This window comes from Lithobates pipiens, unplaced genomic scaffold, assembly GCF_037356315.1.
Source record: "Lithobates pipiens isolate NorthernLeopardFrog02 unplaced genomic scaffold, aLitPip1_a1.2 Scaffold_23, whole genome shotgun sequence".
NCBI lineage: Eukaryota > Metazoa > Chordata > Amphibia > Anura > Ranidae > Lithobates > Lithobates pipiens.
The window spans coordinates 32,823,744-32,835,053 of NW_027507785.1; the positions used below are offsets into that span (position 1 = coordinate 32,823,744).

The 11,310-nt window shown below is 39.1% G+C and overlaps 1 protein-coding gene across 2 annotated transcripts in view; it reads right to left on the bottom strand.

Moving 5' to 3' along the window:
• LOC143927370 (disks large homolog 2) overlaps window positions 1-11,310 on the bottom strand; it is a 1,494,912-nt gene that overhangs the window by 420,166 nt on the left and 1,063,436 nt on the right. Inside the window, exon 1 of one of the 2 annotated variants that reach the window (XM_077451405.1) lies at window positions 10,324-10,435. The exons of the other annotated variant lie outside the window; for it this stretch is intronic. The gene's annotated coding sequence lies outside the window, so the exon portion shown is untranslated. Of the gene's footprint in view, window positions 1-10,323; window positions 10,436-11,310 lie in introns of those variants that run through there. 2 annotated transcript variants of the gene reach the window in all.

The window sequence follows — 11,310 nt, forward strand, 5'->3', positions numbered from 1 at the left end:
TCTCCTGTAGTGTGACCATAGTCTCTATCCATCTGCTGTAGTGTGACCACAGCCTCTGATTATCTTCTGTAGCGTGTCCACAGTCTCTGGCCATCTCCAATAGTATGTCTACAATCTCTGAATAACTCCTGTAGTGTGTCCACAGTCTCTGAACATCTCCTGTAATGTGACCAAAGTCTCTATCCATCTCCTAAAGTGTGACCACAGCCTCTGACCATCTCCAATAGTACGTCTACAATCTTTGATTATCATCTGTAGTGTGTGCACAGTCTCTCTGACCATCTCCTGAAGTATGGTGACGGCCCCTAATTATCTTCTGAGCTGTGTCCAGCACCATACCATCTCCTTTAGTTTGTCCAAAGCATCTGTCCATTTCCTGTAGTGTTTCCACAGCCTCTGATTATCTCCTGCAATGTATCCACAGTCCCTGAACAGCTTTTGTAGTGTGTCCTAGGCCTCTGATCACATCACATGGTGTGTCTATAGCATCTGATCATCTCCAATAGTGTGTCTATAGCCTCAGAACATCTCCAATAGTGTGACTATAGCCTCATACCATCTTCAATAGTGTGACTATAGCCTCATACCATCTTCAATAGTGTGACTATAGCCTCATACCATCTTCAATAGTGTGACTATAGCCTCATACCATCTTCAATAGTGTGACTATAGCCTCATACCATCTTCAATAGGGCATCTACTCTTACCACCTCCAATAGTGTGTCTACAGTCTCTATCTCTTGTATTGTGTCCACAGCGGTGTATCCACAGTATCTGAACATCCCCTGTACTGTGTCCAAAGCCTGTGACCATACCTGTAGTGTGTCTGTAATCTATGACCATCCCCTGTAGTAAGCCCACAGTATCCACAGTATCTGAACATCCCCTGTACTGTGTCCAAAGCCTCTGACCATCCCTGTAGTGTGTCTGTAATCTATGACCATCCCCTGTAGCAAGCCCAAAGTCTCCAGCCATCGTCTGTAGTATGTCCACATTGACCAACAGTCATCTGTACACATATATACAATGCAACAAAGGATATATATATATATATATATATATATATATATATATATATATATATATATATATATATATATATATATTAGGGCTGCATCTAATGATTATTTTCATAATCGATTAGTTGGCCGATTATTGTTTCGATTAATCAGTTAATAACCTTTAAAAAAAAAAGTGTGGTGTATAATTTAGTTAATATGTAAAGTTTTAAAAAAAGGCAATTTATTCTTAAATATCTCTATGCAGTAGTAAATATAAATAACCAACTATATGGTTAGGGAGCAAAATATCTAATCCACTCTGAGAATAACAGACAGAAGAGATATACTGTATATATATATATATATATATATATATATATATATATATATATATATATATTAGAGGAGATATATACTGTATATACTATTAGAGGAGATATACTGTATATACTATTAGAGGAGAGAGATACTGTATATACCGGTAATATTAGAAGAGATATACTGTATATACTATTAGAGGCTATATACTATTAGAGGAGAGATATACTGTATATACTATTAGAAGAGATATACTGTATATACTATTAGAAGAGATATACTGTATATACTATTAGAAGAGATATACTATATATACTATTAGAGGCTATATACTATTAGAGGAGAGATATAATGTATATACTATTAGAGGGGATATATACTGCATATACTATTAGAGGGGATATACTGTATAAACTATTAGAGGAGATATATACTGTATTTACTATTAGAGGCGACATATAGTGTATATACTATTAGAGGAGAGCTATACTATTAAAGGGCCAAACTAGTAAATATCATCAGACTCATTAACTTTAACCCAATTTTGTTACTGGCCGATTAATCGATTATGAAAATAGTAATCGATTAATTTCATAATCGATTAGTTGTCGAATAAATCGATTAGTTGTTTTAGCCCTAATATATATATATATATATATTAAACATTTTTGTGGCCTTTTGGTGATGTCAGGGGCCCAAACCGAGGCCCTTTATACCTTATAAGTTGATCATAACTGCTCTATAGTAATTATTAAAGTTGTTTTAACAAGTGTTAAAATAAACCGGAAGTGACACTAAACATTGCAAAATACCATTGCTAAGCAGTACTAGGAGGATGACCCGCTTGCTTCAATACCTGGAGTCTCTGATGCAAAACAGGTGTATACAGTAGATAAGGATTTATAACTCTACTCTGACTTTCCTGATAAATGTACTTGGCATATATAGTGATATAAATATACTGTATATAAGTACTAAATCCAGAGGATCAGCTTAATGGCTAGGTAACTAGACCTTTTATAAGTAGGTGATGAGATCCCCATATTTCTATTAGTAAAGTTAACTTTAAACAACCCTGTGGCAATTAATGGTTCCAAAACTACTGGTTTATAGTGCAGATAATGAAGTAATTGTTCACAAATTCCAATAAAACACATTTATTAGAGTCACAACAAGCAAGAAGCACAAAGAAGCCTCCAAAGTATGACTATTCCTCATAAAACCACGTAATAGCATTCCCACCTCTATCGTATCACCTGTTTCAATGGAATCTCCACCCTCCCACGCTGGGTGAAGAGAGGAGCCAGTAAACATCAAACAATTAAATTATGTGAAAACCCAATCATTAAAATCTCACGTAAGCTATAGCATGTTAATGTAATTCCAAAAAAACTTTTTCCTATTTATATCAACTTTTATTAAAATAATACCCGGTGATCCTTCCATGAAGGTCCTCGTTAAATCAATATCTGTTATAGGGTGACCACACTCTCTCCATGTCTCTCAGTTGTTGTCACCCTGTCACAACTGCTTATGATAGAGGCTACAAGTGGCCATTAGAACAGTACGCAGGCATGGTCCACTGTTGTGACCATCAGATGACACTCTGACAAATTCCAACACTGGAGTACATGTAGAGAGGAGGTATCTGGAATGGGGCTGCAGGAGTACAGAAGTAGTGAGATGCAACAAAGGATATAAAGGTAAAAAAGACAATTATTTATAACTAAATGGCATCCAGTTAGGGTTTACTCTACTTTTAAAGCCCTTCCTCTTCAGTAGTAGCAAGCAGTGGGCTCTGATGAATAGTCACTTTAAGCCCTTAAAATGAATTCAGGAAAAGATCCGTGAAGAAGAACAACAGGTGACAATGTGAACAGTGCTGATACTGGGAAGGAAGGCTGTGTTGGGCGAGAGTCCTTACAATTTATCCTCGCTATACTTCGCCACACCTGTCAATCATGTCGCAGTTCCGCCAACACACAACTTACTCTATTTATTAATATAATTCCAAACTCCATTTCCCTATCCGTGTGGAAAGTGTGACATTTGCCTGGCATTAGCACAGCCATAACAGTCTACATGAGGCAGCCCTGTGTATTATTACCATGCTCTGCAGTTGCATGGTCTGCCAGATCCACGCCATTGCATTTCCTATAGCACAGGGCTCAGTGCAGCTTAATGCTATGACTGGCTTAGTTCAACTAAGTCATTATTCTGTTCAGTTCTGATATCAGTCAACTCCAATCAATAGTCACAGAGGGAGACAGTAAATGATACCAGAAAAAAAAATGAGCATGAAAGGGAAGGAAAAAAAGAAGAAGAATGAAGGAGGATAAGGAGAGTGCAAACAGAGGTGAGATGGGAGAGTGGGGAGGGAGAGAGGAGGAGAGTGGAAAGGAGACCAAGAGAAGGAAAGAGTGAGAGAGGAGCAAAAGAGACAGGAGACCAGGGAGAAGAGAGGGATGTGATAGAAAGGTGTGGGGGGGAGATGGAAAGGAAAGCTTGGGGTAAGAGGGGGAGGGGGCAGAAGACAAATGATAAAGGTCATGATAGAGAGGTGTGGAGGGGGAGATGGAAGGGAAGGCTTTGGGTATAAGAGAGAGAAAACCAGAGACAGGGAAAGGACAAGATAGAGAGGTGTGGATGGGGAGATGCAAAAGAAGGCTTTGGGTATAAGAGAGAAGAAACCAGAGAGAGGGAAAGGACATGATACAGCGGTGTGGATGGGGAGATGCAAGGGAAGGCTTTGGGTATAAGAGAGAAGAAACCAGAGAGAGGGAAAGGACATGATACAGCGGTGTGGATGGGGAGATGCAAGGGAAGGCTTTGGGTATAAGAGAGAAGAAACCAAAGAGAGGGAAAGGACATGATACAGCGGTGTGGATGGGGAGATGCAAGGGAAGGCTTTGGGTATAAGAGAGAAGAAACCAGAGAGAGGGAAAGGACATGATACAGCGGTGTGGATGGGGAGATGCAAGGGAAGGCTTTGGGTATAAGAGAGAAGAAACCAGAGAGAGGGAAAGGACATGATACAGCGGTGTGGATGGGGAGATGCAAGGGAAGGCTTTGGGTATAAGAGAGAAGAAACCAGAGAGAGGGAAAGGACATGATACAGCGGTGTGGATGGGGAGATGCAAGGGAAGGCTTTGGGTATAAGAGAGAAGAAACCAGAGAGAGGGAAAGGACATGCCAGGGAGGTGTGGAGGGGGAGATGGAAGGGAAGACTTGGGGTAAGAGAGAGAAAGAGAGAGAGAGAGAAAGGGGGAGGAAACAATAGATAAAAGAAAATAATTGAGGTGTGGAAGGGGAAATGTAAGGAAGGCTAGAAGGAAAGGAGATAAGAGAGTGAAAGGACATGATGAGGAGGCATTAAGGAGAGATAAAAGAGAAGGCATGTGGTAAGAAAACAAAGACAAGAGATAGAAAAAAGAACACCACAGAGAGGCCAGGATAAGGAGATGGAAGGGAAAGCTTGGGGTAAGAGAGTAGGAGAGAAGACAAAAGATAGAAAAAGAACACCATAGAGAGGTGAGGATGAGGAGATGGAAGTAAAGGCTTGGGGTAAGAGAGTAGCAGAGAAGACAAGAGATAGAAAAAGAAGAAAAGAGATAGAAAAAAGAACACCATAGAGAGGCTAGGATTAGGAGATTGAAGGGAAAGCTTGGGGTAAGACAGTAGGAGAGAAGAGAAGAGATAGAAAAAAGAACACCATAGAGAGGTGAGGATGAGGAGATAGAAGGGAAGGCTTGTAGTAAGAGAGTAGAAGAAAAGACAAGAGATAGAAAAAGAACATCATACGGAGGTGAGGATAAGAAGATGGAAGGGAAGGCCTGGGGTAAGGGAGTGGGAGAGAAGACAAGACATAGAAAAAGGACATGATAGAGAAATGTGGAAGGGGAGATGGAAGGTAAGGCTTGGGGTGAGAGAGAGGGAGGGGAGACAAGAGAGAGTGAAAAAACATGACAGAGAGATGTAAAAGGGAGATGAAATTAAAGGCTCGGAGTAAGAGAGAGACCAGAGAGAAGGAAAGGACATTTTAGAGAAGTGTGGAGAGGGAGATGGAAGGGAAGGCTTGGGTCTGAGAGGGAAAGATGACGAGAGGGAAATTACATGATACAGAGGTGTGGAGGGGGAGATGGAAGGAAAGGCTTAGGTAAGAGAGGGAATGATGACGAGAGGGAAATTACATGATACAGAAGTGTGGAGGGGAGATGGAAGGGAAGAATTAGGGTAAGAGAGTGAGAGAGTAGACCAGAGATAAGGAAAATTATTGATAGGTATGGAAGGGGAAATCGAAGGAAGGCTTGGGGTAATATAGAAGGAGGGGAGACAAGAGAGAGGGAAAGGACATGATGGAGATGTATCAAGGGGAGATAAAAGGTAATGCTTGGGTTAAGAAAAAGAGAAGACAAAAAATAGAAAAAGGACATCATAGAGAGGTGAGGATGAAAAGATAAATGGAAGGGAAGGCTTCGGGTAAGAGAGAATGGGGGAAGACAAGATAAAGGGAATAAAGATGATAGACAGTTGTCGAGGGGAGATGGAAGGGAAGACAAGGCTTGGGGTAAGAAAAAGAAAGAAAAGACAGGAAATAGAAAAAGGACATCATAGAGAGATGTGGAAAGGAAGATGGAAGGGAAGGCTTGGGGTAAGAGAGAAGGAGAGAAGAAAAAAAAGGTAAATCATGCTAGAGAGGAGAAGAATAGGAGATGGAAGGAAAGTCTTGGGGTAAAAGAGAAGGAGGAAGACAAGAAAAAGGGAAAGAACATTATAGAGGGTTGTTTAGGGGAGATGGAAGGGAAGACTTGGGGTAAGAAAAAGAAAAAAAGACAAGGAATAGAAAAAGGATGTGATAGGTGTGGAGGGGTAGATGGAAGGGGAGATTTGTGGAATGAGAGAAGACAAGGGAGAGAAAGGACATGATAGAGTGGTGGGATGGGGGAGTTAGAATGGAAGACATGAGATTAGAAAGAGAGAAGACAAGGGAGAGGGAAGAGGAAGGGTAGTTGGAAGAGAAGGCTTGAAGTAAGAGAGAGAGAGAAGACCAGAGAGAGGAAAGGGACATGATAAAGAGGTGTGGAGGGGGAGATTGAAGGTCAAGGCTTGAGATTAGAAAGAGAGAGAGAGAGAAGACAAAGGAGAGTGAAGAGGAAGGGGAGATGGGAGGGAAGGCTTGAAGTAAGAAAGAGAGAGGAGACCAGAGAGAGGAAAAGGACATGATGGAGAGGTGTATAGGGGGAGATGGAAGGGAAGGCTTGAGGTTAGAGAGATAGAGAGAGAAGACAAATGAAAGGAAAGTGGAAGGGGAGATGGGAGTGAAGGCTTGAGGTTAGAGAGACAGAGAGAGAAGACAATTAGGAGGGAAGAGGAAGGGAAGATGGGAGAGAAGGTTTTTCAGTTAGAGAGATAGAGAGAGAAGACAATTAGGAGGGAAGAGGAAGGGAAGATGGGAGAGAGGGTTTTTCGGTTAGAGAGATAGAGAGAGAAGACAAGGAAGAGGAAAGGGGAGATGGGAGGGAAAGCTTGAGGTTAGAGGGATAGAGAGAGAAGACAATGGAGAGGAAATTGGAAGGGGAGATGGGAGGGAAGGCTTGGGGTAGAGAGCGAGAGAGAAAGAAGACTAGGCAAGGACATGATAGTGAGGTGTGGACGAGGGAATGGGAGGGATGAATAGGGATAAGAGACATTCAGAGACATGACAGAGAGGCGTGGAAGGAGAAATGGGAAGAAAGGCTTGGGGTGAGAGACAAAATGTGATAAGAAACACAAGGGGGAGGACAAGATGGGGAGGTGAGAAAAATACAAAAAAAGAGGAGGTGAGATAGACATGAAAGAACATAACAGAAAGAGAGACATGAGATTGATAGCGGGGCTCAAGCTGAGTGAGAGAAAGAGACAGAGAGAGAGAGAGAAAGAAAGGACATGATCGAGAGATACAGAGGCAGAAGAAAATAGAAGGGGGAAGTTGGGGTTAAAGAGAGAGCATGAGAGAAAGGGGTGGACTACAGAGGAAAGGGGGGTGTGGGGAGGCTTGGGGTGAGGGAGAGGTAAAGGAAGAGGAAACGAGTGAGAGAGAGGAAAAGGAAATGATAAAGAGAGAAGGTACAGAAGGGAGAGGAAGGGGAGATACTGGAGTGGGGAGAGATATATTGAAAAAGAGAGAGGGAAAGATGTGTAGGTTGTGCATGGGAGGCGAGTAGAGAGCGGATAGATGGATAGATAGGTGCTCATTCATAGACATTCACATGGTGTTTGTTGATGAGGCTACATCAACTTATAAAGATAGATAGATAGATAGATAGATAGATAGATAGATAGATAGATAGATAGATAGATAGATCACATCAACACAACGCTAACCATTGGCTTCCTGCTGACTCCGGTGGAAGTCTGCTGAGATACGATCAGTTAATACTTCTTTCTGCACCATGTGCTGCCTTTCTACATGTCTGAATATTTCAGGTCTCATCCAATCTCATCCAATATCCTTTACATTAACGGAGCACGTGCACAACCTATGGGTCCATCCAACCCTAGGCAGAGTTGGGGGGGGGGGGGGGGGGGGCAACGACTCTGGATTATCAAATACTGCTTACTACTTTTCGTGAGTACTACATCCAAAGGGAAACCGCCAACTAAATATTTCTAATTCAGAATACAACTAGCACTGACATGCCGTGTAGACCTTTCTGGGTGGTTGGATGCTATGGGTCTCCTGCACTGCTTACAATGGATGAAATTAATCAGGTCCATCTCATTAAAACTCCGAAGACTTTTGTGAGTTTTGGCTTTCAGAGAACCGTCCCTAATAACAGAGGAGAGCGCGCCAAGAAATAATCTTTCGTTTCTGATTAGCCAATATGTCAAAGAACAGCAATACTGTGCATCAAAAACCTTCTTATATAACGCAGTCTAAGACTTGGACAACGCTAAACGCCGATCTCATCCTGATATTACTTGTAGCTAGTCCTACCGGGGTGATCCGTCACAAGCTGTGGTTGTAGAATGATCACACGTGCCAACAGCAATAAGTTACATAGTTAGTATGTAATATATATATATATATATATATATATATATATATATATATATTATATATATATATATATATTATAAAAAATAGATATAAAATAAATTTAGTTGTATTATTTTATTATATTTAATATATTATATTTTATTTATTTATTAATTTATTTAGTAGTTTTATAAGTATATAAATAATTATATATATATATATATATATATATATATATATATATATATATTAATTATATATATATATATATTATTATAAAAAAATAAATATAAAATGATAAAAATGTAATAAAAAAATAGGAAAAACTAAATATAAAATAATAAATAAAATATAATGAAATACTAAAAATAAAATGGGAAAAAAATACTAAATAATAAAATAGGAAAACATAAATATAAAATAATAAATAATAAAATAAACAAAAAAAAATAAGAAAAAATAAATATAAAATAGCAAATAAATATATAATAAAATTGGAAAACATAAATATAAAATAAATAAAATAATCAACCAAAAATAGGATAAAATAACAAATAAAATAAATATAAAATAATAAAAATAAAATAGGAAAAAATAAATATAAAATAATCAATAAAATAATAAATAAAAAAATGAAAGAACAAATGTAAAATAGCATATAAAATGTAATCAAATAATAAAAATAAATTAGGAAACAAATAAATATAAAATAATAAAAATAAAATAGGGAAAAAATAAATATAAAATAATAAAAATAAAATAGGAAAAATAAATATAAAATAAATAAAATAATAAACAAAAAATAGGAAAAAATAAATATAAAATAACAAATAAAATATAATAAAATAATAAAAATAAAATAGGAAAAAAATAAATATAAAAAAATAAAAATAAAATAGGGAAACATAAATATAAAATAACAAATAAAATATCATAAAATATAATAAAAGAATAAAAATATAATAGGAAACAAATAAATATAAAATAATACAAATAAAATAGGAAAACATAAATATAAAATAACAAATAAAATATAATAAAATAATAAAAATAAAATATGAAACAAATAAATATAATATAATAAAAATAAAATAGGAAAAAATAAATATAAAATAATAAATAAATAATAAAATTTATAAAATATAATAAAATAATAAGACTAAAATAAAATGGGAAACCTCCATATACACAATCCTATGCTGACAGTTTAGCGGCAATAGGTGCCAATGGCAAGGTAAACCCTCTGTGCACCTAGCGGAGTTGCCTTTTGTAAAGAATTTTTATTTAAAAAGTTGCATCAATTTTATCTGCAAATGAAATATAAATATGCCACTTATAACCAACTGCATATGACAACATCAGCCAAGCGAAGTTATCCCGCACGCTTTATTCACTTCGTCTGCAAAACTGAGCTGCCGGCAAAGTGCGGTAACCCCTGGTAACCTATTGAAAAGCGCTTCCAATGGTTGGGTGATAATGTGAAATCCGGTCTCAGGGCTTCTCTGTATAATCCACAACCAGCCAGTGCTTACTACAGCAGATAACATATAACTATATAGAGGGCAGGATCACAATGCATGCCTGGCTGTGTCAATAAGAAGTGTGTTGGGTCCTATGCCCATCTGAACAGCTTGCTATTATCCTTATGGGAGATTAGTTTGTTAAATAAGTGTTGGTTGATTCCTCTTTCTTTTCTTTGGGGGGGGTATGAATGGTGCCAGTATTAGCCCATTACACCCAGGCACAGGCAGCCCTGAGTCCTATCAGTGGGTGCTCCGATTATTGCAGCCACTCCGGATGAATGGATCTCTCATTGCCTTGCAGTGAGGAGGATTGCTGCACATTGTTCTTATTCTTCCCCATGTAATGCCCCCTTCCCCCCTCCAGGGAAGCCCCCATCCCCCCTCCAGGGAAGCCCCCATCCCCCCTCCAGGGAAGCCCCCATCCCCCCGGCTGGACGGGCAGCACTCGGATCCCCGCACTCACCGGCTACACCGCGCTCCGTGCCGGGCTCCGCACTGCCAGCTCCGCGCCCATCCGCCTGATCAGTGAGATCCTCATCAGCGCTCCGCTCCCCCCTCACATCACACAGGGGGGGGGGGGGGGGCACACCGCGCACACTCCAGGTACCGATCCTTATATCGCCTGATGAACACATCAGTGTGTACACACTACCGACACTAATCGGTGCTCAGCATGGAGAGGAGAGCGCAGTCCTCCCTCCCTCCCACCCACCCACCTACCGACAACTGTCACTCACCGCACCTTGTATGAGGAGATCATCATCCCCATCATCATCATCACCAGAGACTGCACTGATCCCACTCCATCCATCCATCCATCCATCCATCCCTCTATCTATCCATCCATCCAACCCTCTATCCATCCATCCCTCCATCGTCTGTCCACATGCCCCCCTCTCATCAATGGTACCCCTTCCCTCTCATATGTCTCTCTATCTATCTATCATCTATTTATCTATCCACCAATCTATTTATTTATCCATCTATCCATTTATCTATTTATATGAATCTATTTATCCATCCACCCATTCATTGATCCATCCTTCCATCCATCCATCCATCCATCCATTGTTCCATCCTTCCATCTATCCATCCTTCTATTCATTGAGCCATCCTTCCATCTATCCATCCATTGATCCATTCTTCCATCCTTCCATCCATTGAGCCATTCTTCCATCTATCCATCCATTGATCCATCTTTCCATCTATCCATCCATTGATCCATGCTTCCATCTATTGATCCATCTTTCCATCTGTCCTTCCATCCATCCATCAGTCTATTTATCCATCCATCCATCCTTCTGTCTATCTAGCTATCTATTTATCCATCCATCCATATTCTATCTATCTATCTATCTATCTATCTATCTATCTATCTATCTATCTATCTATCTATCTATCTATCTATCTATCTATCTATCTATCTATGTTGAAGTAGCCTTATCAACAC